This window comes from Crinia signifera, chromosome 3 (genome assembly GCF_055691185.1).
Source record: "Crinia signifera chromosome 3, ASM5569118v1, whole genome shotgun sequence".
NCBI lineage: Eukaryota > Metazoa > Chordata > Amphibia > Anura > Myobatrachidae > Crinia > Crinia signifera.
Genome location: NC_139219.1, coordinates 276564027 through 276590925, shown reverse-complemented (window position 1 = coordinate 276590925; position 26899 = coordinate 276564027). Strand labels below are relative to the sequence as shown.

The 26899-nt window shown below is 40.3% G+C and overlaps 32 non-coding genes across 32 annotated transcripts; 5 read left to right on the top strand and 27 right to left on the bottom strand.

The window, feature by feature from the left end:
- Positions 1-292: 292 nt before the first annotated feature.
- Positions 293-382, bottom strand: TRNAY-GUA (transfer RNA tyrosine (anticodon GUA)). Its single transcript is given in 2 exon segments — positions 293-328; positions 346-382. It is a non-coding gene; the product is annotated as a tRNA-Tyr (tRNA).
- A 514-nt stretch (positions 383-896) lies between these two features.
- TRNAS-UGA (transfer RNA serine (anticodon UGA)) lies at positions 897-978 on the bottom strand. The gene has a single exon. It is a non-coding gene; the product is annotated as a tRNA-Ser (tRNA).
- Positions 979-1139: 161 nt separating this feature from the next.
- On the top strand, positions 1140-1212 carry TRNAF-GAA (transfer RNA phenylalanine (anticodon GAA)). The gene has a single exon. It is a non-coding gene; the product is annotated as a tRNA-Phe (tRNA).
- A 388-nt stretch (positions 1213-1600) lies between these two features.
- Positions 1601-1682, bottom strand: TRNAS-AGA (transfer RNA serine (anticodon AGA)). The gene has a single exon. It is a non-coding gene; the product is annotated as a tRNA-Ser (tRNA).
- A 652-nt stretch (positions 1683-2334) lies between these two features.
- TRNAY-GUA (transfer RNA tyrosine (anticodon GUA)) lies at positions 2335-2424 on the bottom strand. The gene is given in 2 exon segments: positions 2335-2370; positions 2388-2424. It is a non-coding gene; the product is annotated as a tRNA-Tyr (tRNA).
- A 1045-nt stretch (positions 2425-3469) lies between these two features.
- TRNAS-UGA (transfer RNA serine (anticodon UGA)) lies at positions 3470-3551 on the bottom strand. The gene has a single exon. It is a non-coding gene; the product is annotated as a tRNA-Ser (tRNA).
- An 842-nt stretch (positions 3552-4393) lies between these two features.
- Positions 4394-4483, bottom strand: TRNAC-GCA (transfer RNA cysteine (anticodon GCA)). Its single transcript is given in 2 exon segments — positions 4394-4429; positions 4447-4483. It is a non-coding gene; the product is annotated as a tRNA-Cys (tRNA).
- A 514-nt stretch (positions 4484-4997) lies between these two features.
- TRNAS-UGA (transfer RNA serine (anticodon UGA)) lies at positions 4998-5079 on the bottom strand. The gene has a single exon. It is a non-coding gene; the product is annotated as a tRNA-Ser (tRNA).
- Positions 5080-6273: 1194 nt separating this feature from the next.
- Positions 6274-6355, bottom strand: TRNAS-UGA (transfer RNA serine (anticodon UGA)). The gene has a single exon. It is a non-coding gene; the product is annotated as a tRNA-Ser (tRNA).
- Positions 6356-7549: 1194 nt separating this feature from the next.
- On the bottom strand, positions 7550-7631 carry TRNAS-UGA (transfer RNA serine (anticodon UGA)). Its single transcript has one exon. It is a non-coding gene; the product is annotated as a tRNA-Ser (tRNA).
- Positions 7632-8825: 1194 nt separating this feature from the next.
- TRNAS-UGA (transfer RNA serine (anticodon UGA)) lies at positions 8826-8907 on the bottom strand. The gene has a single exon. It is a non-coding gene; the product is annotated as a tRNA-Ser (tRNA).
- A 1194-nt stretch (positions 8908-10101) lies between these two features.
- TRNAS-UGA (transfer RNA serine (anticodon UGA)) lies at positions 10102-10183 on the bottom strand. The gene has a single exon. It is a non-coding gene; the product is annotated as a tRNA-Ser (tRNA).
- A 652-nt stretch (positions 10184-10835) lies between these two features.
- TRNAY-GUA (transfer RNA tyrosine (anticodon GUA)) lies at positions 10836-10925 on the bottom strand. Its single transcript is given in 2 exon segments — positions 10836-10871; positions 10889-10925. It is a non-coding gene; the product is annotated as a tRNA-Tyr (tRNA).
- Positions 10926-11439: 514 nt separating this feature from the next.
- TRNAS-UGA (transfer RNA serine (anticodon UGA)) lies at positions 11440-11521 on the bottom strand. Its single transcript has one exon. It is a non-coding gene; the product is annotated as a tRNA-Ser (tRNA).
- Positions 11522-12143: 622 nt separating this feature from the next.
- TRNAS-UGA (transfer RNA serine (anticodon UGA)) lies at positions 12144-12225 on the bottom strand. The gene has a single exon. It is a non-coding gene; the product is annotated as a tRNA-Ser (tRNA).
- Positions 12226-13416: 1191 nt separating this feature from the next.
- TRNAS-UGA (transfer RNA serine (anticodon UGA)) lies at positions 13417-13498 on the bottom strand. Its single transcript has one exon. It is a non-coding gene; the product is annotated as a tRNA-Ser (tRNA).
- Positions 13499-14150: 652 nt separating this feature from the next.
- On the bottom strand, positions 14151-14240 carry TRNAY-GUA (transfer RNA tyrosine (anticodon GUA)). Its single transcript is given in 2 exon segments — positions 14151-14186; positions 14204-14240. It is a non-coding gene; the product is annotated as a tRNA-Tyr (tRNA).
- A 1736-nt stretch (positions 14241-15976) lies between these two features.
- Positions 15977-16058, bottom strand: TRNAS-AGA (transfer RNA serine (anticodon AGA)). The gene has a single exon. It is a non-coding gene; the product is annotated as a tRNA-Ser (tRNA).
- Positions 16059-16213: 155 nt separating this feature from the next.
- On the top strand, positions 16214-16286 carry TRNAF-GAA (transfer RNA phenylalanine (anticodon GAA)). The gene has a single exon. It is a non-coding gene; the product is annotated as a tRNA-Phe (tRNA).
- Positions 16287-16710: 424 nt separating this feature from the next.
- On the bottom strand, positions 16711-16800 carry TRNAC-GCA (transfer RNA cysteine (anticodon GCA)). Its single transcript is given in 2 exon segments — positions 16711-16746; positions 16764-16800. It is a non-coding gene; the product is annotated as a tRNA-Cys (tRNA).
- A 514-nt stretch (positions 16801-17314) lies between these two features.
- TRNAS-UGA (transfer RNA serine (anticodon UGA)) lies at positions 17315-17396 on the bottom strand. Its single transcript has one exon. It is a non-coding gene; the product is annotated as a tRNA-Ser (tRNA).
- Positions 17397-18048: 652 nt separating this feature from the next.
- TRNAY-GUA (transfer RNA tyrosine (anticodon GUA)) lies at positions 18049-18138 on the bottom strand. Its single transcript is given in 2 exon segments — positions 18049-18084; positions 18102-18138. It is a non-coding gene; the product is annotated as a tRNA-Tyr (tRNA).
- Positions 18139-19874: 1736 nt separating this feature from the next.
- Positions 19875-19956, bottom strand: TRNAS-AGA (transfer RNA serine (anticodon AGA)). Its single transcript has one exon. It is a non-coding gene; the product is annotated as a tRNA-Ser (tRNA).
- Positions 19957-20111: 155 nt separating this feature from the next.
- Positions 20112-20184, top strand: TRNAF-GAA (transfer RNA phenylalanine (anticodon GAA)). The gene has a single exon. It is a non-coding gene; the product is annotated as a tRNA-Phe (tRNA).
- Positions 20185-20608: 424 nt separating this feature from the next.
- TRNAC-GCA (transfer RNA cysteine (anticodon GCA)) lies at positions 20609-20698 on the bottom strand. Its single transcript is given in 2 exon segments — positions 20609-20644; positions 20662-20698. It is a non-coding gene; the product is annotated as a tRNA-Cys (tRNA).
- Positions 20699-21212: 514 nt separating this feature from the next.
- Positions 21213-21294, bottom strand: TRNAS-UGA (transfer RNA serine (anticodon UGA)). The gene has a single exon. It is a non-coding gene; the product is annotated as a tRNA-Ser (tRNA).
- A 161-nt stretch (positions 21295-21455) lies between these two features.
- On the top strand, positions 21456-21528 carry TRNAF-GAA (transfer RNA phenylalanine (anticodon GAA)). Its single transcript has one exon. It is a non-coding gene; the product is annotated as a tRNA-Phe (tRNA).
- A 388-nt stretch (positions 21529-21916) lies between these two features.
- Positions 21917-21998, bottom strand: TRNAS-UGA (transfer RNA serine (anticodon UGA)). Its single transcript has one exon. It is a non-coding gene; the product is annotated as a tRNA-Ser (tRNA).
- Positions 21999-23190: 1192 nt separating this feature from the next.
- Positions 23191-23272, bottom strand: TRNAS-UGA (transfer RNA serine (anticodon UGA)). Its single transcript has one exon. It is a non-coding gene; the product is annotated as a tRNA-Ser (tRNA).
- A 652-nt stretch (positions 23273-23924) lies between these two features.
- On the bottom strand, positions 23925-24014 carry TRNAY-GUA (transfer RNA tyrosine (anticodon GUA)). The gene is given in 2 exon segments: positions 23925-23960; positions 23978-24014. It is a non-coding gene; the product is annotated as a tRNA-Tyr (tRNA).
- Positions 24015-25750: 1736 nt separating this feature from the next.
- TRNAS-AGA (transfer RNA serine (anticodon AGA)) lies at positions 25751-25832 on the bottom strand. Its single transcript has one exon. It is a non-coding gene; the product is annotated as a tRNA-Ser (tRNA).
- Positions 25833-25987: 155 nt separating this feature from the next.
- TRNAF-GAA (transfer RNA phenylalanine (anticodon GAA)) lies at positions 25988-26060 on the top strand. The gene has a single exon. It is a non-coding gene; the product is annotated as a tRNA-Phe (tRNA).
- Positions 26061-26899: the final 839 nt, after the last annotated feature.

Sequence of the window (26899 nt, the reverse complement as noted above, 5' to 3'; positions counted from 1 at the left end):
TGTCTCTCAGTAGCAAACTCCAGTCCTCGAGAGCTACCAACAGTTCCCATATTCCAGACAACCTAGCTGCTGCACAGGTGCACTCATTACTCACTAACACATTTTAAAAGATCCACAGGTGGAGCTAATTACTTCACTTGTAATTCTGTGAGGTGAGCTGAAAAACATTAACTGTTGGTAGCTCTCGAGGACTGGAGTTGGCTACCCCAGACTTAGAGAATGCTTTATACTCTGTATATTTTGAGTTTGTAAATTGCCAAAAATTGCTATCTGAGCAAAAAATAAAAACAACTCCTTCGAGCTGGAATTGAACCAGCGACCTAAGGATTTCTACACCAATCATCTCTACAGTCCTCCGCTCTACCAGCTGAGCTATCGAAGGATGCTGTAGGTTCTCAAATATGTTATTATATGCTCTTTATATAGCTTTAAATGTTTAGCTAAATGAGTGTTCTAGGAATAATGTGAATATTCTATTGTTTATAACCATTTGACAACCTTTGTTTAAAATTTGGCTTTGAAAATTAATTTCTAATTAATAATTTCTATTCAGTGTGGCTGCTGAAATTGACTGGTGGGGAAGAGAATGTGTGTAAGAAAAAGAGAAAACAAGCTGGCATCCCAAAGATTTTGATGCACTTACAAACATGGATTTCTAGTCCATCGCCTTAACCACTCGGCCACGACTACTGCTTAAGCCTTGCTGTATTTTCACAATAGATTGTCTATGGATTGAGCTGCCTGCACTGAGAAATTGAGGATGTATTGTATTGACCCAAACACACCCAAAACTTCATTCTCCTTTACATTTGATGCGCTAATGGCCTGAACTCGCTATGGGCATCACAGGTTTCAAGTTTTTAAAAACTTGCAGAAAAGAGAAAACTTAAGGCATTCGTAGTCGGCAGGATTTGAACCTGCGCGGGGAGACCCCAATGGATTTCAAGTCCATCGCCTTAACCACTCGGCCACGACTACTGAATAAACCATGTCGTAGTTTCACAATAGATTGTCTAAGGATTTAGATGCCTGCAGTCAGAAAGTGAGGATGTATTATATTGACCCAAATACACCCAAAACTTCATTCTCCTTACATTTTGCCCCGAAAAACGATTGCAAGACCAAGACCAATGGAGCTTGCCGAAATAGCTCAGTTGGGAGAGGGTTAGACTGAATATCTAAAGGTCCCTGGTTCGATCCCGGGTTTCGGCATTGTGGAAGATAATATTTTTCGACATAAAATGCAATTTTGCAACAAAAAGCTTACGTTTTCAGGCTTCAAACTTTAAAATCATATTTACAAAAACATTTTTACAAAAATCACTTTGCCACAACCACTGCTTATGTCTCTCAGTAGCCAACTCCAGTCCTCGAGAGCTACCAACAGTTCCCATCTTCCAGACAACCTAGCTGCTGCACAGGTGCACTCATTACTCACTAACACATTGCACTGAGAAATTGAGGATGTATTGTATTGACCCAAACACACCCAAAACTTCATTCTCCTTTACATTTGATGCGCTAATGGCCTGAACTCGCTATGGGCATCACAGGTTTCAAGTTTTTAAAAACTTGCAGAAAAGAGAAAACTTAAGGCGTTCGTAGTCGGCAGGATTTGAACCTGCGCGGGGAGACCCCAATGGATTTCTAGTCCATCGCCTTAACCACTCGGCCACGACTACTGAATAAACCATGTCCTAGTTTCACAATAGATTGTCTATGGATTGAGATGCCTGCAGTCAGAAAGTGAGGATGTATTATATTGACCCAAATACACCCAAAACTTCATTCTCCTTACATTTTGCCCCGAAAAACGATAGCAAGACCAAGGGAGCTTGCCAAAATAGCTCAGTTGGGAGAGCAATAGACTGAAGATCTAAAGGTCCCTGCTTCGATCCCGGGTTTCGGCATTGTGGAAGATAATATTTTTCGACATAAAATGCAATTTTGCAACAAAAAGCTTACGGTTTCAGGCTTCAAACTTTAAAATCATATTTACAAAAACATTTTTACAAAAATCACTTTGCCACAACCACTGCTTATGTCTCTCAGTAGCAAACTCCAGTCCTCGAGAGCTACCAACAGTTCCCATCTTCCAGACAACCTAGCTGCTGCACAGGTGCACTCATTACTCACTAACACATTTTAAAAGATCCACAGGTGGAGCTAATTACTTCACTTGTGATTCTGTGAGGTGAGCTGAAAAACATTAACTGTTGGTAGCTCTCGAGGACTGGAGTTGGCTACCCCAGACTTAGAGAATGCTTTATACTCTGTATATTTTGAGTTTGTAAATTGCCAAAAATTGCTATCTGAGCAAAAAATAAAAACAACTCCTTCGAGCCGGAATTGAACCAGCGACCTAAGGATTTCTACACCAATCATCTCTACAGTCCTCCGCTCTACCAGCTGAGCTATCGAAGGATGCTGTAGGTTCTCAAATATGTTATTATATGCTCTTTATATAGCTTTAAATGTTTAGCTAAATGAGTGTTCTAGGAATAATGTGAATATTCTATTGTTTATAACCATTTGACTACCTTTGTTTAAAATTTGGCTTTGAAAATTAATTTCTAATTAATAATTTCTATTCAGTGTGGCTGCTGAAATTGACTGGTGGGGAAGAGAATGTGTGTAAGAAAAAGAGAAAACAAGCTGGCATCCCAAAGATTTTGATTCACTTACAAACATGGATTTCTAGTCCATCGCCTTAACCACTCGGCCACGACTACTGCTTAAGCCTTGCTGTATTTTCACAATAGATTGTCTATGGATTGAGCTGCCTGCACTGAGAAATTGAGGATGTATTGTATTGACCCAAACACACCCAAAACTTCATTCTCCTTTACATTTGATGCGCTAATGGCCTGAACTCGCTATGGGCATCACAGGTTTCAAGTTTTTAAAAACTTGCAGAAAAGAGAAAACTTAAGGCGTTCGTAGTCGGCAGGATTTGAACCTGCGCGGGGAGACCCCAATGGATTTCAAGTCCATCCCCTTAACCATAATGAGTGTTCTAGGAATAATGTGAATATTCTATTGTTTTCTATTGTTTATAACCATTTGACAACCTTTGTTTAAAATTTGGCTTTGAAAATTAATTTCTAATTAATAATTTCTATTCAGTGTGGCTGCTGAAATTGACTGGTGGGGAAGAGAATGTGTGTAAGAAAAAGAGAAAACAAGCTGGCATCCCAAAGATTTTGATGCACTTACAAACATGGATTTCTAGTCCATCGCCTTAACCACTCGGCCACGACTACTGCTTAAGCCTTGCTGTATTTTCACAATAGATTGTCTATGGATTGAGCTGCCTGCACTGAGAAATTGAGGATGTATTGTATTGACCCAAACACACCCAAAACTTCATTCTCCTTTACATTTGATGCGCTAATGGCCTGAACTCGCTATGGGCATCACAGGTTTCAAGTTTTTAAAAACTTGCAGAAAAGAGAAAACTTAAGGCGTTCGTAGTCGGCAGGATTTGAACCTGCGCAGGGAGACCCCAATGGATTTCAAGTCCATCGCCTTAACCACTCGGCCACGACTACTGAATAAACCATGTCCTAGTTTCACAATAGATTGTCTATGGATTGAGATGCCTGCAGTCAGAAAGTGAGGATGTATTATATTGACCCAAATACACCCAAAACTTCATTCTCCTTACATTTTGCCCCGAAAAACGATTGCAAGACCAAGGGAGCTTGCCGAAATAGCTCAGTTGGGAGAGCAATAGACTGAAGATCTAAAGGTCCCTGCTTCGATCCCGGGTTTCGGCATTGTGGAAGATAATATTTTTCGACATAAAATGCAATTTTGCAACAAAAAGCTTACGTTTTCAGGCTTCAAACTTTAAAATCATATTTACAAAAACATTTTTACAAAAATCACTTTGCCACAACCACTGCTTATGTCTCTCAGTAGCCAACTCCAGTCCTCGAGAGCTACCAACAGTTCCCATCTTCCAGACAACCTAGCTGCTGCACAGGTGCACTCATTACTCACTAACACATTTTAAAAGATCCACAGGTGGAGCTAATTACTTCACTTGTGATTCTGTGAGGTGAGCTGAAAAACATTGGATTGGACGTGCTACCTTGGGTGCACAGACAGGCGTTTACCAGGGGTGTTTTGTCAGGAGCTGCCACTTGGTAATGGGGTTGTCAGTCCCAATAATGCAAGTGAAAAAGAAAGAAGGAAGTGGCGCTGTATGATGAAAGATCATATAACAATATTTAATAACAAATTAGAACATGAGCTGAAAAACATTAACTGTTGGTAGCTCTCGAGGACTGGAGTTGGCAACCCCAGACTTAGAGAATGCTTTATACTCTGTATATTTTGAGTTTGTAAATTGCCAAAAATTGCTATCTGAGCAAAAATTAAAAACAACTCCTTCGAGCCGGAATTAAACCAGCGACCTAAGGATTTCTACACCAATCATCTCTGCAGTCCTCCGCTCTACCAGCTGAGCTATCGAAGGATGCTGTAGGTTCTCAAATATGTTATTATATGCTCTTTATATAGCTTTAAATGTTTAGCTAAATGAGTGTTCTAGGAATAATGTGAATATTCTATTGTTTATAACCATTTGACAACCTTTGTTTAAAATTTGGCTTTGAAAATTAATTTCTAATTAATAATTTCTATTCAGTGTGGCTGCTGAAATTGACTGGTGGGGAAGAGAATGTGTGTAAGAAAAAGAGAAAACAAGCTGGCATCCCAAAGATTTTGATGCACTTACAAACATGGATTTCTAGTCCATCGCCTTAACCACTCGGCCACGACTACTGCTTAAGCCTTGCTGTATTTTCACAATAGATTGTCTATGGATTGAGCTGCCTGCACTGAGAAATTGAGGATGTATTGTATTGACCCAAACACACCCAAAACTTCATTCTCCTTTACATTTGATGCGCTAATGGCCTGAACTCGCTATGGGCATCACAGGTTTCAAGTTTTTAAAAACTTGCAGAAAAGAGAAAACTTAAGGCGTTCGTAGTCGGCAGGATTTGAACCTGCGCAGGGAGACCCCAATGGATTTCAAGTCCATCGCCTTAACCACTCGGCCACGACTACTGAATAAACCATGTCCTAGTTTCACAATAGATTGTCTATGGATTGAGATGCCTGCAGTCAGAAAGTGAGGATGTATTATATTGACCCAAATACACCCAAAACTTCATTCTCCTTACATTTTGCCCCGAAAAACGATTGCAAGACCAAGGGAGCTTGCCGAAATAGCTCAGTTGGGAGAGCAATAGACTGAAGATCTAAAGGTCCCTGCTTCGATCCCGGGTTTCGGCATTGTGGAAGATAATATTTTTCGACATAAAATGCAATTTTGCAACAAAAAGCTTACGTTTTCAGGCTTCAAACTTTAAAATCATATTTACAAAAACATTTTTACAAAAATCACTTTGCCACAACCACTGCTTATGTCTCTCAGTAGCCAACTCCAGTCCTCGAGAGCTACCAACAGTTCCCATCTTCCAGACAACCTAGCTGCTGCACAGGTGCACTCATTACTCACTAACACATTTTAAAAGATCCACAGGTGGAGCTAATTACTTCACTTGTGATTCTGTGAGGTGAGCTGAAAAACATTGGATTGGACGTGCTACCTTGGGTGCACAGACAGGCGTTTACCAGGGGTGTTTTGTCAGGAGCTGCCACTTGGTAATGGGGTTGTCAGTCCCAATAATGCAAGTGAAAAAGAAAGAAGGAAGTGGCGCTGTATGATGAAAGATCATATAACAATATTTAATAACAAATTAGAACATGAGCTGAAAAACATTAACTGTTGGTAGCTCTCGAGGACTGGAGTTGGCAACCCCAGACTTAGAGAATGCTTTATACTCTGTATATTTTGAGTTTGTAAATTGCCAAAAATTGCTATCTGAGCAAAAAATAAAAACAACTCCTTCAGTGTGGCTGCTGAAATTGACTGGTGGGGAAGAGAATGTGTGTAAGAAAAAGAGAAATCAAGCTGGCATCCCAAAGATTTTGATGCACTAACAAACATGGATTTCTAGTCCATCGCCTTAACCACTCAGCCACGACTACTGCTTAAGCCTTGCTGTATTTTCACAATAGATTGTCTATGGATTGAGCTGCCTGCACTGAGAAATTGAGGATGTATTGTATTAAACCCAAACACACCCAAAACTTCATTCTCCTTTACATTTGATGCGCTAATGGCCTGAACTCGCTATGGGCATCACAGGTTTCAAGTTTTTAAAAACTTGCAGAAAAGAGAAAACTTAAGGCGTTCGTAGTCGGCAGGATTTGAACCTGCGCAGGGAGACCCCAATGGATTTCAAGTCCATCGCCTTAACCACTCGGCCACGACTACTGAATAAACCATGTCCTAGTTTCACAATAGATTGTCTATGGATTGAGATGCCTGCAGTCAGAAAGTGAGGATGTATTATATTGACCCAAATACACCCAAAACTTCATTCTCCTTACATTTTGCCCCGAAAAACGATTGCAAGACCAAGGGAGCTTGCCGAAATAGCTCAGTTGGGAGAGCAATAGACTGAAGATCTAAAGGTCCCTGCTTCGATCCCGGGTTTCGGCATTGTGGAAGATAATATTTTTCGACATAAAATGCAATTTTGCAACAAAAAGCTTACGTTTTCAGGCTTCAAACTTTAAAATCATATTTACAAAAACATTTTTACAAAAATCACTTTGCCACAACCACTGCTTATGTCTCTCAGTAGCCAACTCCAGTCCTCGAGAGCTACCAACAGTTCCCATCTTCCAGACAACCTAGCTGCTGCACAGGTGCACTCATTACTCACTAACACATTTTAAAAGATCCACAGGTGGAGCTAATTACTTCACTTGCGATTCTGTGAGGTGAGCTGAAAAACATTGGATTGGACGTGCTACCTTGGGTGCACAGACAGGCGCTTACCAGGGGTGTTTTGTCAGGAGCTGCCACTTGGTAATGGGGTTGTCAGTCCCAATAATGCAAGTGAAAAAGAAAGAAGGAAGTGGCGCTGTATGATGAAAGATCATATAACAATATTTAATAACAAATTAGAACATGAGCTGAAAAACATTAACTGTTGGTAGCTCTCGAGGACTGGAGTTGGCAACCCCAGACTTAGAGAATGCTTTATACTCTGTATATTTTGAGTTTGTAAATTGCCAAAAATTGCTATCTGAGCAAAAAATAAAAACAACTCCTTCAGTGTGGCTGCTGAAATTGACTGGTGGGGAAGAGAATGTGTGTAAGAAAAAGAGAAATCAAGCTGGCATCCCAAAGATTTTGATGCACTAACAAACATGGATTTCTAGTCCATCGCCTTAACCACTCAGCCACGACTACTGCATAAGCCTTGCTGTATTTTCACAATAGATTGTCTATGGATTGAGCTGCCTGCACTGAGAAATTGAGGATGTATTGTATTAAACCCAAACACACCCAAAACTTCATTCTCCTTTACATTTGATGCGCTAATGGCCTGAACTCGCTATGGGCATCACAGGTTTCAAGTTTTTAAAAACTTGCAGAAAAGAGAAAACTTAAGGTGTTCGTAGTCGGCAGGATTTGAACCTGCGCGGGGAGACCCCAATGGATTTCAAGTCCATCGCCTTAACCACTCGGCCACGACTACTGAATAAGCCATGTCCTAGTTTCACAATAGATTGTCTATGGATTGAGATGCCTGCAGTTCGAAAGTGAGGATGTATTACATTGACCCAAATACACCCAAAACTTCATTCTCCTTACATTTTGCCCCGAAAAACGATAGCAAGACCAAGGGAGCTTGCTGAAATAGCTCAGTTGGGAGAGCAATAGACTGAAGATCTAAAGGTCCCTGCTTCGATCCCGGGTTTCGGCATTGTGGAAGATAATATTTTTCGACATAAAATGCAATTTTGCAACAAAAAGCTTACGTTTTCAGGCTTCAAACTTTAAAATCATATTTACAAAAACATTTTTACAAAAATCACTTTGCCACAACCACTGCTTATGTCTCTCAGTAGCCAACTCCAGTCCTCGAGAGCTACCAACAGTTCCCATCTTCCAGACAACCTAGCTGCTGCACAGGTGCACTCATTACTCACTAACACATTTTAAAAGATCCACAGGTGGAGCTAATTACTTCACTTGTGATTCTGTGAGGTGAGCTGAAAAACATTGGATTGGACGTGCTACCTTGGGTGCACAGACAGGCGTTTACCAGGGGTGTTTTGTCAGGAGCTGCCACTTGGTAATGGGGTTGTCAGTCCCAATAATGCAAGTGAAAAAGAAAGAAGGAAGTGGCGCTGTATGATGAAAGATCATATAACAATATTTAATAACAAATTAGAACATGAGCTGAAAAACATTAACTGTTGGTAGCTCTCGAGGACTGGAGTTGGCAACCCCAGACTTAGAGAATGCTTTATACTCTGTATATTTTGAGTTTGTAAATTGCCAAAAATTGCTATCTGAGCAAAAAATAAAAACAACTCCTTCAGTGTGGCTGCTGAAATTGACTGGTGGGGAAGAGAATGTGTGTAAGAAAAAGAGAAATCAAGCTGGCATCCCAAAGATTTTGATGCACTAACAAACATGGATTTCTAGTCCATCGCCTTAACCACTCAGCCACGACTACTGCTTAAGCCTTGCTGTATTTTCACAATAGATTGTCTATGGATTGAGCTGCCTGCACTGAGAAATTGAGGATGTATTGTATTAAACCCAAACACACCCAAAACTTCATTCTCCTTTACATTTGATGCGCTAATGGCCTGAACTCGCTATGGGCATCACAGGTTTCAAGTTTTTAAAAACTTGCAGAAAAGAGAAAACTTAAGGCGTTCGTAGTCGGCAGGATTTGAACCTGCGCAGGGAGACCCCAATGGATTTCAAGTCCATCGCCTTAACCACTCGGCCACGACTACTGAATAAACCATGTCCTAGTTTCACAATAGATTGTCTATGGATTGAGATGCCTGCAGTCAGAAAGTGAGGATGTATTATATTGACCCAAATACACCCAAAACTTCATTCTCCTTACATTTTGCCCCGAAAAACGATTGCAAGACCAAGGGAGCTTGCCGAAATAGCTCAGTTGGGAGAGCAATAGACTGAAGATCTAAAGGTCCCTGCTTCGATCCCGGGTTTCGGCATTGTGGAAGATAATATTTTTCGACATAAAATGCAATTTTGCAACAAAAAGCTTACGTTTTCAGGCTTCAAACTTTAAAATCATATTTACAAAAACATTTTTACAAAAATCACTTTGCCACAACCACTGCTTATGTCTCTCAGTAGCCAACTCCAGTCCTCGAGAGCTACCAACAGTTCCCATCTTCCAGACAACCTAGCTGCTGCACAGGTGCACTCATTACTCACTAACACATTTTAAAAGATCCACAGGTGGAGCTAATTACTTCACTTGCGATTCTGTGAGGTGAGCTGAAAAACATTGGATTGGACGTGCTACCTTGGGTGCACAGACAGGCGCTTACCAGGGGTGTTTTGTCAGGAGCTGCCACTTGGTAATGGGGTTGTCAGTCCCAATAATGCAAGTGAAAAAGAAAGAAGGAAGTGGCGCTGTATGATGAAAGATCATATAACAATATTTAATAACAAATTAGAACATGAGCTGAAAAACATTAACTGTTGGTAGCTCTCGAGGACTGGAGTTGGCAACCCCAGACTTAGAGAATGCTTTATACTCTGTATATTTTGAGTTTGTAAATTGCCAAAAATTGCTATCTGAGCAAAAAATAAAAACAACTCCTTCAGTGTGGCTGCTGAAATTGACTGGTGGGGAAGAGAATGTGTGTAAGAAAAAGAGAAATCAAGCTGGCATCCCAAAGATTTTGATGCACTAACAAACATGGATTTCTAGTCCATCGCCTTAACCACTCAGCCACGACTACTGCATAAGCCTTGCTGTATTTTCACAATAGATTGTCTATGGATTGAGCTGCCTGCACTGAGAAATTGAGGATGTATTGTATTAAACCCAAACACACCCAAAACTTCATTCTCCTTTACATTTGATGCGCTAATGGCCTGAACTCGCTATGGGCATCACAGGTTTCAAGTTTTTAAAAACTTGCAGAAAAGAGAAAACTTAAGGTGTTCGTAGTCGGCAGGATTTGAACCTGCGCGGGGAGACCCCAATGGATTTCAAGTCCATCGCCTTAACCACTCGGCCACGACTACTGAATAAGCCATGTCCTAGTTTCACAATAGATTGTCTATGGATTGAGATGCCTGCAGTTCGAAAGTGAGGATGTATTACATTGACCCAAATACACCCAAAACTTCATTCTCCTTACATTTTGCCCCGAAAAACGATAGCAAGACCAAGGGAGCTTGCTGAAATAGCTCAGTTGGGAGAGCAATAGACTGAAGATCTAAAGGTCCCTGCTTCGATCCCGGGTTTCGGCATTGTGGAAGATAATATTTTTCGACATAAAATGCAATTTTGCAACAAAAAGCTTACGTTTTCAGGCTTCAAACTTTAAAATCATATTTACAAAAACATTTTTACAAAAATCACTTTGCCACAACCACTGCTTATGTCTCTCAGTAGCCAACTCCAGTCCTCGAGAGCTACCAACAGTTCCCATCTTCCAGACAACCTAGCTGCTGCACAGGTGCACTCATTACTCACTAACACATTTTAAAAGATCCACAGGTGGAGCTAATTACTTCACTTGTGATTCTGTGAGGTGAGCTGAAAAACATTAACTGTTGGTAGCTCTCGAGGACTGGAGTTGGCTACCCCAGACTTAGAGAATGCTTTATACTCTGTATATTTTGAGTTTGTAAATTGCCAAAAATTGCTATCTGAGCAAAAAATAAAAACAACTCCTTCGAGCCGGAATTGAACCAGCGACCTAAGGATTTCTACACCAATCATCTCTACAGTCCTCCGCTCTACCAGCTGAGCTATCGAAGGATGCTGTAGGTTCTCAAATATGTTATTATATGCTCTTTATATAGCTTTAAATGTTTAGCTAAATGAGTGTTCTAGGAATAATGTGAATATTCTATTGTTTATAACCATTTGACAACCTTTGTTTAAAATTTGGCTTTGAAAATTAATTTCTAATTAATAATTTCTATTCAGTGTGGCTGCTGAAATTGACTGGTGGGGAAGAGAATGTGTGTAAGAAAAAGAGAAAACAAGCTGGCATCCCAAAGATTTTGATGCACTTACAAACATGGATTTCTAGTCCATCGCCTTAACCACTCGGCCACGACTACTGCTTAAGCCTTGCTGTATTTTCACAATAGATTGTCTATGGATTGAGCTGCCTGCACTGAGAAATTGAGGATGTATTGTATTGACCCAAACACACCCAAAACTTCATTCTCCTTTACATTTGATGCGCTAATGGCCTGAACTCGCTATGGGCATCACAGGTTTCAAGTTTTTAAAAACTTGCAGAAAAGAGAAAACTTAAGGCGTTCGTAGTCGGCAGGATTTGAACCTGCGCGGGGAGACCCCAATGGATTTCAAGTCCATCGCCTTAACCACTCGGCCACGACTACTGAATAAACCATGTTCTAGTTTCACAATAGATTGTCTATGGATTTAGATGCCTGCAGTCAGAAAGTGAGGATGTATTATATTGACCCAAATACACCCAAAACTTCATTCTCCTTACATTTTGCCCCGAAAAACGATTGCAAGACCAAGACCAATGGAGCTTGCCGAAACAGCTCAGTTGGGAGAGGGTTAGACTGAATATCTAAAGGTCCCTGGTTCGATCCCGGGTTTCGGCATTGTGGACGATAATATTTTTCGACATAAAATGCAATTTTGCAACAAAAAGCTTACGTTTTCAGGCTTCAAACTTTAAAATCATATTTACAAAAACATTTTTACAAAAATCCCTTTGCCACAACCACTGCTTATGTCTCTCAGTAGCCAACTCCAGTCCTCGAGAGCTACCAACAGTTCCCATCTTCCAGACAACCTAGCTGCTGCACAGGTGCACTCATTACTCACTAACACATTGCACTGAGAAATTGAGGATGTATTGTATTGACCCAAACACACCCAAAACTTCATTCTCCTTTACATTTGATGCGCTAATGGCCTGAACTCGCTATGGGCATCACAGGTTTCAAGTTTTTAAAAACTTGCAGAAAAGAGAAAACTTAAGGCGTTCGTAGTCGGCAGGATTTGAACCTGCGCGGGGAGACCCCAATGGATTTCAAGTCCATCGCCTTAACCACTTGGCCACGACTACTGAATAAACCATGTTCTAGTTTCACAATAGATTGTCTATGGATTGAGATTCCTGCAGTCAGAAAGTGAGGATGTATTATATTGACCCAAATACACCCAAAACTTCATTCTCCTTACATTTTGCCCCGAAAAACGATTGCAAGACCAAGGGAGCTTGCCGAAATAGCTCAGTTGGGAGAGCAATAGACTGAAGATCTAAAGGTCCCTGCTTCGATCCCGGGTTTCGGCATTGTGGAAGATAATATTTTTCGACATAAAATGCAATTTTGCAACAAAAAGCTTACGTTTTCAGGCTTCAAACTTTAAAATCATATTTACAAAAACATTTTTACAAAAATCACTTTGCCACAACCACTGCTTATGTCTCTCAGTAGCCAACTCCAGTCCTCGAGAGTTACCAACAGTTCCCATCTTCCAGACAACCTAGCTGCTGCACAGGTGCACTCATTACTCACTAACACATTTTAAAAGATCCACAGGTGGAGCTAATTACTTCACTTGTGATTCTGTGAGGTGAGCTGAAAAACATTGGATTGGACGTGCTACCTTGGGTGCACAGACAGGCGCTTACCAGGGGTGTTTTGTCAGGAGCTGCCACTTGGTAATGGGGTTGTCAGTCCCAATAATGCAAGTGAAAAAGAAAGAAGGAAGTGGCGCTGTATGATGAAAGATCATATAACAATATTTAATAACAAATTAGAACATGAGCTGAAAAACATTAACTGTTGGTAGCTCGAGGACTGGAGTTGGCTACCCCAGACTTAGAGAATGCTTTATACTCTGTATATTTTGAGTTTGTAAATTGCCAAAAATTGCTATCTGAGCAAAAAATAAAAACAACTCCTTCAGTGTGGCTGCTGAAATTGACTGGTGGGGAAGAGAATGTGTGTAAGAAAAAGAGAAATCAAGCTGGCATCCCAAAGATTTTGATGCACTAACAAACATGGATTTCTAGTCCATCGCCTTAACCACTCGGCCACGACTACTGCTTAAGCCTTGCTGTATTTTCACAATAGATTGTCTATGGATTGAGCTGCCTGCACTGAGAAATTGAGGATGTATTGTATTGACCCAAACACACCCAAAACTTCATTCTCCTTTACATTTGATGCGCTAATGGCCTGAACTCGCTATGGGCATCACAGGTTTCAAGTTTTTAAAAACTTGCAGAAAAGAGAAAACTTAAGGCGTTCGTAGTCGGCAGGATTTGAACCTGCGCGGGGAGACCCCAATGGATTTCAAGTCCATCGCCTTAACCACTCGGCCACGACTACTGAATAAACCATGTCCTAGTTTCACAATAGATTGTCTATGGATTGAGATGCCTGCAGTCAGAAAGTGAGGATGTATTATATTGACCCAAATACACCCAAAACTTCATTCTCCTTACATTTTGCCCCGAAAAACGATAGCAAGACCAAGGGAGCTTGCCAAAATAGCTCAGTTGGGAGAGCAATAGACTGAAGATCTAAAGGTCCCTGCTTCGATCCCGGGTTTCGGCATTGTGGAAGATAATATTTTTCGACATAAAATGCAATTTTGCAACAAAAAGCTTACGGTTTCAGGCTTCAAACTTTAAAATCATATTTACAAAAACATTTTTACAAAAATCACTTTGCCACAACCACTGCTTATGTCTCTCAGTAGCAAACTCCAGTCCTCGAGAGCTACCAACAGTTCCCATCTTCCAGACAACCTAGCTGCTGCACAGGTGCACTCATTACTCACTAACACATTTTAAAAGATCCACAGGTGGAGCTAATTACTTCACTTGTGATTCTGTGAGGTGAGCTGAAAAACATTAACTGTTGGTAGCTCTCGAGGACTGGAGTTGGCTACCCCAGACTTAGAGAATGCTTTATACTCTGTATATTTTGAGTTTGTAAATTGCCAAAAATTGCTATCTGAGCAAAAAATAAAAACAACTCCTTCGAGCCGGAATTGAACCAGCGACCTAAGGATTTCTACACCAATCATCTCTACAGTCCTCCGCTCTACCAGCTGAGCTATCGAAGGACGCTGTAGGTTTTAAAATATGTTATTATATGCTCTTTATATAGCTTTAAATGTTTAGCTAAATGAGTGTTCTAGGAATAATGTGAATATTCTATTGTTTATAACCATTTGACAACCTTTGTTTAAAATTTGGCTTTGAAAATTAATTTCTAATTAATAATTTCTATTCAGTGTGGCTGCTGAAATTGACTGGTGGGGAAGAGAATGTGTGTAAGAAAAAGAGAAAACAAGCTGGCATCCCAAAGATTTTGATTCACTTACAAACATGGATTTCTAGTCCATCGCCTTAACCACTCGGCCACGACTACTGCTTAAGCCTTGCTGTATTTTCACAATAGATTGTCTATGGATTGAGCTGCCTGCACTGAGAAATTGAGGATGTATTGTATTGACCCAAACACACCCAAAACTTCATTCTCCTTTACATTTGATGCGCTAATGGCCTGAACTCGCTATGGGCATCACAGGTTTCAAGTTTTTAAAAACTTGCAGAAAAGAGAAAACTTAAGGCGTTCGTAGTCGGCAGGATTTGAACCTGCGCGGGGAGACCCCAATGGATTTCAAGTCCATCCCCTTAACCATAATGAGTGTTCTAGGAATAATGTGAATATTCTATTGTTTTCTATTGTTTATAACCATTTGACAACCTTTGTTTAAAATTTGGCTTTGAAAATTAATTTCTAATTAATAATTTCTATTCATTGTGGCTGCTGAAATTGACTGGTGTCAGTCTTAAGGAGGGGAAGAGAATGTTTCACAATAGATTGTCTATGGATTGAGATGCCTGCAGTCAGAAAGTGAGGATGTATTATATTGACCCAAATACACCCAAAACTTCATTCTCCTTACATTTTGCCCCGAAAAACGATTGCAAGACCAAGGGAGCTTGCCGAAATAGCTCAGTTGGGAGAGCAATAGACTGAAGATCTAAAGGTCCCTGCTTCGATCCCGGGTTTCGGCATTGTGGAAGATAATATTTTTCGACATAAAATGCAATTTTGCAACAAAAAGCTTACATTTTCAGGCTTCAAACTTTAAAATCATATTTACAAAAACATTTTTACAAAAATCCCTTTGCCACAACCACTGCTTATGTCTCTCAGTAGCCAACTCCAGTCCTCGAGAGCTACCAACAGATCCCATCTTCCAGACAACCTAGCTGCTGCACAGGTGCACTCATTACTCACTAACACATTTTAAAAGATCCACAGGTGGAGCTAATTACTTCACTTGTGATTCTGTGAGGTGAGCTGAAAAACATTAACTGTTGGAAGCTCTTGAGGACTGGAGTTGGCTACCCCAGACTTAGAGAATGCTTTATACTCTGTATATTTTATGTTTGTAAATTGCCAAAAATTGCTATCTGAGCAAAAAATAAAAACAACTCCTTCAGTGTGGCTGCTGAAATTGACTGGTGGGGAAGAGAATGTGTGTAAGAAAAAGAGAAAACAAGCTGGCATCCCAAAGATTTTGATGCACTAACAAACATGGATTTCTAGTCCATCGCCTTAACCACTCGGCCACGACTACTGCTTAAGCCTTGCTGTATTTTCACAATAGATTGTCTATGGATTGAGCTGCCTGCACTGAGAAATTGAGGATGTATTGTATTGACCCAAACACACCCAAAACTTCATTCTCCTTTCAATTTGATGCGCTAATGGCCTGAACTCGCTATGGGCATCACAGGTTTCAAGTTTTTAAAAACTTGCAGAAAAGAGAAAACTTAAGGCGTTCGTAGTCGGCAGGATTTGAACCTGCGCAGGGAGACCCTAATGAATTTCTAGTCCATCGCCTTAACCACTCGGCCACGACTACTGAATAAACCATGTCCTAGTTTCACAATCGATTGTCTATGGATTGAGATGCCTGCAGTCAGAAAGTGAGGATGTATTATATTGACCCAAATACACCCAAAACTTCATTCTCCTTACATTTTGCCCCGAAAAACGATTGCAAGACCAATGGAGCTTGCCAAAATAGCTCAGTTGGGAGAGCGTTAGACTGAAGATCTAAAGGTCCCTGGTTCGATCCCGGATTTCGGCATTGTGGAAGATAATATTTTTCGACATAAAATGCAATTTTGCAACAAAAAGCTTACGTTTTCAGGCTTCAAACTTTAAAATCATATTTACAAAAACATTTTTACAAAAATCACTTTGCCACAACCACTGCTTATGTCTCTCAGTAGCCAACTCCAGTCCTCGAGAGCTACCAACAGTTCCCAGCTTCCAGACAACCTAGCTGCTGCACAGGTGCACTCCTTACTCACTAACACATTTTAAAAGATCCACAGGTGGAGCTAATTACTTCACTTGTGATTCTGTGAGGTGAGCTGGAAAACATTAACTGTTGGTAGCTCTCGAGGACTGGAGTTGGCTACCCCAGACTTAGAGAATGCTTTATACTCTGTATATTTTGAGTTTGTAAATTGCCAAAAATTGCTATCTGAGCAAAAATTAAAAACAACTCCTTCGAGCCGGAATTAAACCAGCGACCTAAGGATTTCTACACCAATCATCTCTGCAGTCCTCCGCTCTACCAGCTGAGCTATCGAAGGATGCTGTAGGTTCTCAAATATGTTATTATATGCTCTTTATATAGCTTTAAATGTTTAGCTAAATGAGTGTTCTAGGAATAATGTGAATATTCTATTGTTTATAACCATTTGACAACCTTTGTTTAAAATTTGGCTTTGAAAATTAATTTCTAATTAATAATTTCTATTCAGTGTGGCTGCTGAAATTGACTGGTGGGGAAGAGAATGTGTGTAAGAAAAAGAGAAAACAAGCTGGCATCCCAAAGATTTTGATGCACTTACAAACATGGATTTCTAGTCCATCGCCTTAACCACTCGGCCACGACTACTGCTTAAGCCTTGCTGTATTTTCACAATAGATTGTCTATGGATTGAGCTGCCTGCACTGAGAAATTGAGGATGTATTGTATTGACCCAAACACACCCAAAACTTCATTCTCTTTAACATTTGATGCGCTAATGGCCTGAGCTCGCTATGGGCATCACAGGTTTCAAGTTTTTAAAAACTTGCAGAAAAGAGAAAACTTAAGGCGTTCGTAGTCGGCAGGATTTGAACCTGCGCGGGGAGACCCCAATGGATTTCAAGTCCATCGCCTTAACTACTCGGCCACGACTACTGAATAAACCATGTCCTAGTTTCACAATAGATTGTCTATGGATTTAGATGCCTGCAGTCAGAAAGTGAGGATGTATTATATTGACCCAAATACACCCAAAACTTCATTCTCCTTACATTTTGCCCCGAAAAACGATAGCAAGACCAAGGGAGCTTGCCAAAATAGCTCAGTTGGGAGAGCAATAGACTGAAGATCTAAAGGTCCCTGCTTCGATCCCGGGTTTCGGCATTGTGGAAGATAATATTTTTCGACATAAAATGCAATTTTGCAACAAAAAGCTTACGGTTTCAGGCTTCAAACTTTAAAATCATATTTACAAAAACATTTTTACAAAAATCACTTTGCCACAACCACTGCTTATGTCTCTCAGTAGCAAACTCCAGTCCTCGAGAGCTACCAACAGTTCCCATCTTCCAGACAACCTAGCTGCTGCACAGGTGCACTCATTACTCACTAACACATTTTAAAAGATCCACAGGTGGAGCTAATTACTTCACTTGTGATTCTGTGAGGTGAGCTGAAAAACATTAACTGTTGGTAGCTCTCGAGGACTGGAGTTGGCTACCCCAGACTTAGAGAATGCTTTATACTCTGTATATTTTGAGTTTGTAAATTGCCAAAAATTGCTATCTGAGCAAAAAATAAAAACAACTCCTTCGAGCCGGAATTGAACCAGCGACCTAAGGATTTCTACACCAATCATCTCTACAGTCCTCCGCTCTACCAGCTGAGCTATCGAAGGACGCTGTAGGTTTTAAAATATGTTATTATATGCTCTTTATATAGCTTTAAATGTTTAGCTAAATGAGTGTTCTAGGAATAATGTGAATATTCTATTGTTTATAACCATTTGACAACCTTTGTTTAAAATTTGGCTTTGAAAATTAATTTCTAATTAATAATTTCTATTCAGTGTGGCTGCTGAAATTGACTGGTGGGGAAGAGAATGTGTGTAAGAAAAAGAGAAAACAAGCTGGCATCCCAAAGATTTTGATTCACTTACAAACATGGATTTCTAGTCCATCGCCTTAACCACTCGGCCACGACTACTGCTTAAGCCTTGCTGTATTTTCACAATAGATTGTCTATGGATTGAGCTGCCTGCACTGAGAAATTGAGGATGTATTGTATTGACCCAAACACACCCAAAACTTCATTCTCCTTTACATTTGATGCGCTAATGGCCTGAACTCGCTATGGGCATCACAGGTTTCAAGTTTTTAAAAACTTGCAGAAAAGAGAAAACTTAAGGCGTTCGTAGTCGGCAGGATTTGAACCTGCGCGGGGAGACCCCAATGGATTTCAAGTCCATCCCCTTAACCATAATGAGTGTTCTAGGAATAATGTGAATATTCTATTGTTTTCTATTGTTTATAACCATTTGACAACCTTTGTTTAAAATTTGGCTTTGAAAATTAATTTCTAATTAATAATTTCTATTCATTGTGGCTGCTGAAATTGACTGGTGTCAGTCTTAAGGAGGGGAAGAGAATGTTTCACAATAGATTGTCTATGGATTGAGATGCCTGCAGTCAGAAAGTGAGGATGTATTATATTGACCCAAATACACCCAAAACTTCATTCTCCTTACATTTTGCCCCGAAAAACGATTGCAAGACCAAGGGAGCTTGCCGAAATAGCTCAGTTGGGAGAGCAATAGACTGAAGATCTAAAGGTCCCTGCTTCGATCCCGGGTTTCGGCATTGTGGAAGATAATATTTTTCGACATAAAATGCAATTTTGCAACAAAAAGCTTACATTTTCAGGCTTCAAACTTTAAAATCATATTTACAAAAACATTTTTACAAAAATCCCTTTGCCACAACCACTGCTTATGTCTCTCAGTAGCCAACTCCAGTCCTCGAGAGCTACCAACAGATCCCATCTTCCAGACAACCTAGCTGCTGCACAGGTGCACTCATTACTCACTAACACATTTTAAAAGATCCACAGGTGGAGCTAATTACTTCACTTGTGATTCTGTGAGGTGAGCTGAAAAACATTAACTGTTGGAAGCTCTTGAGGACTGGAGTTGGCTACCCCAGACTTAGAGAATGCTTTATACTCTGTATATTTTATGTTTGTAAATTGCCAAAAATTGCTATCTGAGCAAAAAATAAAAACAACTCCTTCAGTGTGGCTGCTGAAATTGACTGGTGGGGAAGAGAATGTGTGTAAGAAAAAGAGAAAACAAGCTGGCATCCCAAAGATTTTGATGCACTAACAAACATGGATTTCTAGTCCATCGCCTTAACCACTCGGCCACGACTACTGCTTAAGCCTTGCTGTATTTTCACAATAGATTGTCTATGGATTGAGCTGCCTGCACTGAGAAATTGAGGATGTATTGTATTGACCCAAACACACCCAAAACTTCATTCTCCTTTCAATTTGATGCGCTAATGGCCTGAACTCGCTATGGGCATCACAGGTTTCAAGTTTTTAAAAACTTGCAGAAAAGAGAAAACTTAAGGCGTTCGTAGTCGGCAGGATTTGAACCTGCGCAGGGAGACCCTAATGAATTTCTAGTCCATCGCCTTAACCACTCGGCCACGACTACTGAATAAACCATGTCCTAGTTTCACAATCGATTGTCTATGGATTGAGATGCCTGCAGTCAGAAAGTGAGGATGTATTATATTGACCCAAATACACCCAAAACTTCATTCTCCTTACATTTTGCCCCGAAAAACGATTGCAAGACCAATGGAGCTTGCCAAAATAGCTCAGTTGGGAGAGCGTTAGACTGAAGATCTAAAGGTCCCTGGTTCGATCCCGGATTTCGGCATTGTGGAAGATAATATTTTTCGACATAAAATGCAATTTTGCAACAAAAAGCTTACGTTTTCAGGTTTCAAACTTTAAAATCATATTTACAAAAACATTTTTACAAAAATCACTTTGCCACAACCACTGCTTATGTCTCTCAGTAGCCAACTCCAGTCCTCGAGAGCTACCAACAGTTCCCAGCTTCCAGACAACCTAGCTGCTGCACAGGTGCACTCCTTACTCACTAACACATTTTAAAAGATCCACAGGTGGAGCTAATTACTTCACTTGTGATTCTGTGAGGTGAGCTGGAAAACATTAACTGTTGGTAGCTCTCGAGGACTGGAGTTGGCTACCCCAGACTTAGAGAATGCTTTATACTCTGTATATTTTGAGTTTGTAAATTGCCAAAAATTGCTATCTGAGCAAAAATTAAAAACAACTCCTTCGAGCCGGAATTAAACCAGCGACCTAAGGATTTCTACACCAATCATCTCTGCAGTCCTCCGCTCTACCAGCTGAGCTATCGAAGGATGCTGTAGGTTCTCAAATATGTTATTATATGCTCTTTATATAGCTTTAAATGTTTAGCTAAATGAGTGTTCTAGGAATAATGTGAATATTCTATTGTTTATAACCATTTGACAACCTTTGTTTAAAATTTGGCTTTGAAAATTAATTTCTAATTAATAATTTCTATTCAGTGTGGCTGCTGAAATTGACTGGTGGGGAAGAGAATGTGTGTAAGAAAAAGAGAAAACAAGCTGGCATCCCAAAGATTTTGATGCACTTACAAACATGGATTTCTAGTCCATCGCCTTAACCACTCGGCCACGACTACTGCTTAAGCCTTGCTGTATTTTCACAATAGATTGTCTATGGATTGAGCTGCCTGCACTGAGAAATTGAGGATGTATTGTATTGACCCAAACACACCCAAAACTTCATTCTCTTTAACATTTGATGCGCTATAGGCCTGAGCTCGCTATGGGCATCACAGGTTTCAAGTTTTTAAAAACTTGCAGAAAAGAGAAAACTTAAGGCGTTCGTAGTCGGCAGGATTTGAACCTGCGCGGGGAGACCCCAATGGATTTCAAGTCCATCGCCTTAACCACTCGGCCACGACTACTGAATAAACCATGTCCTAGTTTCACAATAGATTGTCTATGGATTTAGATGCCTGCAGTCAGAAAGTGAGGATGTATTATATTGACCCAAATACACCCAAAACTTCATTCTCCTTACATTTTGCCCCGAAAAACGATTGCAAGACCAAGACCAATGGAGCTTGCCGAAATAGCTCAGTTGGGAGAGCGTTAGACTGAATATCTAAAGGTCCCTGGTTCGATCCCGGGTTTCGGCATTGTGGAAGATAATATTTTTCGACATAAAATGCAATTTTGCAACAAAAAGCTTACGTTTTCAGGCTTCAAACTTTAAAATCATATTTACAAAAACATTTTTACAAAAATCACTTTGCCACAACCACTGCTTATGTCTCTCAGTAGCCAACTCCAGTCCTCGAGAGCTACCAACAGTTCCCATCTTCCAGACAACCTAGCTGCTGCACAGGTGCACTCATTACTCACTAACACATTGCACTGAGAAATTGAGGATGTATTGTATTGACCCAAACACACCCAAAACTTCATTCTCCTTTACATTTGATGCGCTAATGGCCTGAACTCGCTATGGGCATCACAGGTTTCAAGTTTTTAAAAACTTGCAGAAAAGAGAAAACTTAAGGCGTTCGTAGTCGGCAGGATTTGAACCTGCGCGGGGAGACCCCAATGGATTTCAAGTCCATCGCCTTAACCACTTGGCCACGACTACTGAATAAACCATGTTCTAGTTTCACAATAGATTGTCTATGGATTGAGATTCCTGCAGTCAGAAAGTGAGGATGTATTATATTGACCCAAATACACCCAAAACTTCATTCTCCTTACATTTTGCCCCGAAAAACGATTGCAAGACCAAGGGAGCTTGCCGAAATAGCTCAGTTGGGAGAGCAATAGACTGAAGATCTAAAGGTCCCTGCTTCGATCCCGGGTTTCGGCATTGTGGAAGATAATATTTTTCGACATAAAATGCAATTTTGCAACAAAAAGCTTACGTTTTCAGGCTTCAAACTTTAAAATCATATTTACAAAAACATTTTTACAAAAATCACTTTGCCACAACCACTGCTTATGTCTCTCAGTAGCCAACTCCAGTCCTCGAGAGCTACCAACAGTTCCCATCTTCCAGACAACCTAGCTGCTGCACAGGTGCACTCATTACTCACTAACACATTTTAAAAGATCCACAGGTGGAGCTAATTACTTCACTTGTGATTCTGTGAGGTGAGCTGAAAAACATTGGATTGGACGTGCTACCTTGGGTGCACAGACAGGCGCTTACCAGCGGTGTTTTGTCAGGAGCTGCCACTTGGTAATGGGGTTGTCAGTCCCAATAATGCAAGTGAAAAAGAAAGAAGGAAGTGGCGCTGTATGATGAAAGATCATATAACAATATTTAATAACAAATTAGAACATGAGCTGAAAAACATTAACTGTTGGTAGCTCTCGAGGACTGGAGTTGGCTACCCCAGACTTAGAGAATGCTTTATACTCTGTATATTTTGAGTTTGTAAATTGCCAAAAATTGCTATCTGAGCAAAAAATAAAAACAACTCCTTCAGTGTGGCTGCTGAAATTGACTGGTGGGGAAGAGAATGTGTGTAAGAAAAAGAGAAAACAAGATGGCATCCAAAAGATTTTGATGCGCTAACAAACATGGATTTCTAGTCCATCGCCTTAACCACTCGGCCACGACTACTGCTTAAGCCTTGCTGTATTTTCACAATAGATTGTCTATGGATTGAGCTGCCTGCACTGAATAATTGAGGATGTATTGTATTGACCCAAACACACCCAAAACTTCATTCTCCTTTACATTTGATGCGCTAATGGCCTGAACTCGCTATGGGCATCACAGGTTTCAAGTTTTTAAAAACTGCAGAAAAGAGAAAACTTAAGGCGTTCGTAGTCGGCAGGATTTGAACCTGCGTGGGGAGACCCCAATGGATTTCAAGTCCATCGCCTTAACCACTCGGCCACGACTACTGAATAAACCATGTCCTAGTTTCACAATAGATTGTCTATGGATTGAGATGCCTGCAGTCAGAAAGTGAGGATGTATTATATTGACCCAAATACACCCAAAACTTCATTCTCCTTACATTTTGCCCCGAAAAACGATAGCAAGACCAAGGGAGCTTGCCGAAATAGCTCAGTTGGGAGAGCAATAGACTGAAGATCTAAAGGTCCCTGCTTCGATCCCGGGTTTCGGCATTGTGGAAGATAATATTTTTCGACATAAAATGCAATTTTGCAACAAAAAGCTTACGGTTTCAGGCTTCAAACTTTAAAATCATATTTACAAAAACATTTTTACAAAAATCACTTTGCCACAACCACTGCTTATGTCTCTCAGTAGCAAACTCCAGTCCTCGAGAGCTACCAACAGTTCCCATATTCCAGACAACCTAGCTGCTGCACAGGTGCACTCATTACTCACTAACACATTTTAAAAGATCCACAGGTGGAGCTAATTACTTCACTTGTAATTCTGTGAGGTGAGCTGAAAAACATTAACTGTTGGTAGCTCTCGAGGACTGGAGTTGGCTACCCCAGACTTAGAGAATGCTTTATACTCTGTATATTTTGAGTTTGTAAATTGCCAAAAATTGCTATCTGAGCAAAAAATAAAAACAACTCCTTCGAGCCGGAATTGAACCAGCGACCTAAGGATTTCTACACCAATCATCTCTACAGTCCTCCGCTCTACCAGCTGAGCTATCGAAGGATGCTGTAGGTTCTCAAATATGTTATTATATGCTCTTTATATAGCTTTAAATGTTTAGCTAAATGAGTGTTCTAGAAATAATGTGAATATTCTATTGTTTATAACCATTTGACAAACATTGTTTAAAATTTGGCTTTGAAAATTAATTTCTAATTAATAATTTCTATTCAGTGTGGCTGCTGAAATTGACTGGTGGGGAAGAGAATGTGTGTAAGAAAAAGAGAAAACAAGCTGGCATCCCAAAGATTTTGATTCACTTACAAACATGGATTTCTAGTCCATCGCCTTAACCACTCGGCCACGACTACTGCTTAAGCCTTGCTGTATTTTCACAATAGATTGTCTATGGATTGAGCTGCCTGCACTGAGAAATTGAGGATGTATTGTATTGACCCAAACACACCCAAAACTTCATTCTCCTTTACATTTGATGCGCTAATGGCCTGAACTCGCTATGGGCATCACAGGTTTCAAGTTTTTAAAAACTTGCAGAAAAGAGAAAACTTAAGGCGTTCGTAGTCGGCAGGATTTGAACCTGCGCGGGGAGACCCCAATGGATTTCAAGTCCATCCCCTTAACCATAATGAGTGTTCTAGGAATAATGTGAATATTCTATTGTTTTCTATTGTTTATAACCATTTGACAACCTTTGTTTAAAATTTGGCTTTGAAAATTAATTTCTAATTAATAATTTCTATTCATTGTGGCTGCTGAAATTGACTGGTGTCAGTCTTAAGGAGGGGAAGAGAATGTTTCACAATAGATTGTCTATGGATTGAGATGCCTGCAGTCAGAAAGTGAGGATGTATTATATTGACCCAAATACACCCAAAACTTCATTCTCCTTACATTTTGCCCCGAAAAACGATTGCAAGACCAAGGGAGCTTGCCGAAATAGCTCAGTTGGGAGAGCAATAGACTGAAGATCTAAAGGTCCCTGCTTCGATCCCGGGTTTCGGCATTGTGGAAGATAATATTTTTCGACATAAAATGCAATTTTGCAACAAAAAGCTTACATTTTCAGGCTTCAAACTTTAAAATCATATTTACAAAAACATTTTTACAAAAATCCCTTTGCCACAACCACTGCTTATGTCTCTCAGTAGCCAACTCCAGTCCTCGAGAGCTACCAACAGATCCCATCTTCCAGACAACCTAGCTGCTGCACAGGTGCACTCATTACTCACTAACACATTTTAAAAGATCCACAGGTGGAGCTAATTACTTCACTTGTGATTCTGTGAGGTGAGCTGAAAAACATTAACTGTTGGTAGCTCTTGAGGACTGGAGTTGGCTACCCCAGACTTAGAGAATGCTTTATACTCTGTATATTTTATGTTTGTAAATTGCCAAAAATTGCTATCTGAGCAAAAAATAAAAACAACTCCTTCAGTGTGGCTGCTGAAATTGACTGGTGGGGAAGAGAATGTGTGTAAGAAAAAGAGAAAACAAGCTGGCATCCCAAAGATTTTGATGCACTAACAAACATGGATTTCTAGTCCATCGCCTTAACCACTCGGCCACGACTACTGCTTAAGCCTTGCTGTATTTTCACAATAGATTGTCTATGGATTGAGCTGCCTGCACTGAGAAATTGAGGATGTATTGTATTGACCCAAACACACCCAAAACTTCATTCTCCTTTCCATTTGATGCGCTAATGGCCTGAACTCGCTATGGGCATCACAGGTTTCAAGTTTTTAAAAACTTGCAGAAAAGAGAAAACTTAAGGCGTTCGTAGTCGGCAGGATTTGAACCTGCGCAGGGAGACCCTAATGAATTTCTAGTCCATCGCCTTAACCACTCGGCCACGACTACTGAATAAACCATGTCCTAGTTTCACAATCGATTTTCTATGGATTGAGATGCCTGCAGTCAGAAAGTGAGGATGTATTATATTGACCCAAATACACCCAAAACTTCATTCTCCTTACATTTTGCCCCGAAAAACGATTGCAAGACCAATGGAGCTTGCCAAAATAGCTCAGTTGGGAGAGCGTTAGACTGAAGATCTAAAGGTCCCTGGTTCGATCCCGGGTTTCGGCATTGTGGAAGATAATATTTTTCGACATAAAATGCAATTTTGCAACAAAAAGCTTACGTTTTCAGGCTTCAAACTTTAAAATCATATTTACAAAAATTTTTTTACAAAAATCACTTTGCCACAACCACTGCTTATGTCTCTCAGTAGCCAACTCCAGTCCTCGAGAGCTACCAACAGTTCCCATCTTCCAGACAACCTAGCTGCTGCACAGGTGCACTTATTACTCACTAACACATTTTAAAAGATCCACAGGTGGAGCTAATTACTTCACTTGTGATTCTGTGAGGTGAGCTGGAAAACATTAACTGTTGGTAGCTCTCGAGGACTGGAGTTGGCTACCCCAGACTTAGAGAATGCTTTATACTCTGTATATTTTGAGTTTGTAAATTGCCAAAAATTGCTATCTGAGCAAAAATTAAAAACAACTCCTTCGAGCCGGAATTAAACCAGCGACCTAAGGATTTCTACACCAATCATCTCTGCAGTCCTCCGCTCTACCAGCTGACTAATTAATAATTTCTATTCAGTGTGGCTGCTGAAATTGACTGGTGTCAGTCTTAAGGAGGGGAATAGAATGTGTGTAAGAAGAGAAAACAAGATGGCATCCAAAAGATTTTGATGCGCTAACAAACATGGATTTCTAGTCCATCGCCTTAACCACTCGGCCACGACTACTGCTTAAGCCTTGCTGTATTTTCACAATAGATTGTCTATGGATTGAGCTGCCTGCACTGAATAATTGAGGATGTATTGTATTGACCCAAACACACCCAAAACTTCATTCTCCTTTACATTTGATGCGCTAATGGCCTGAACTCGCTATGGGCATCACAGGTTTCAA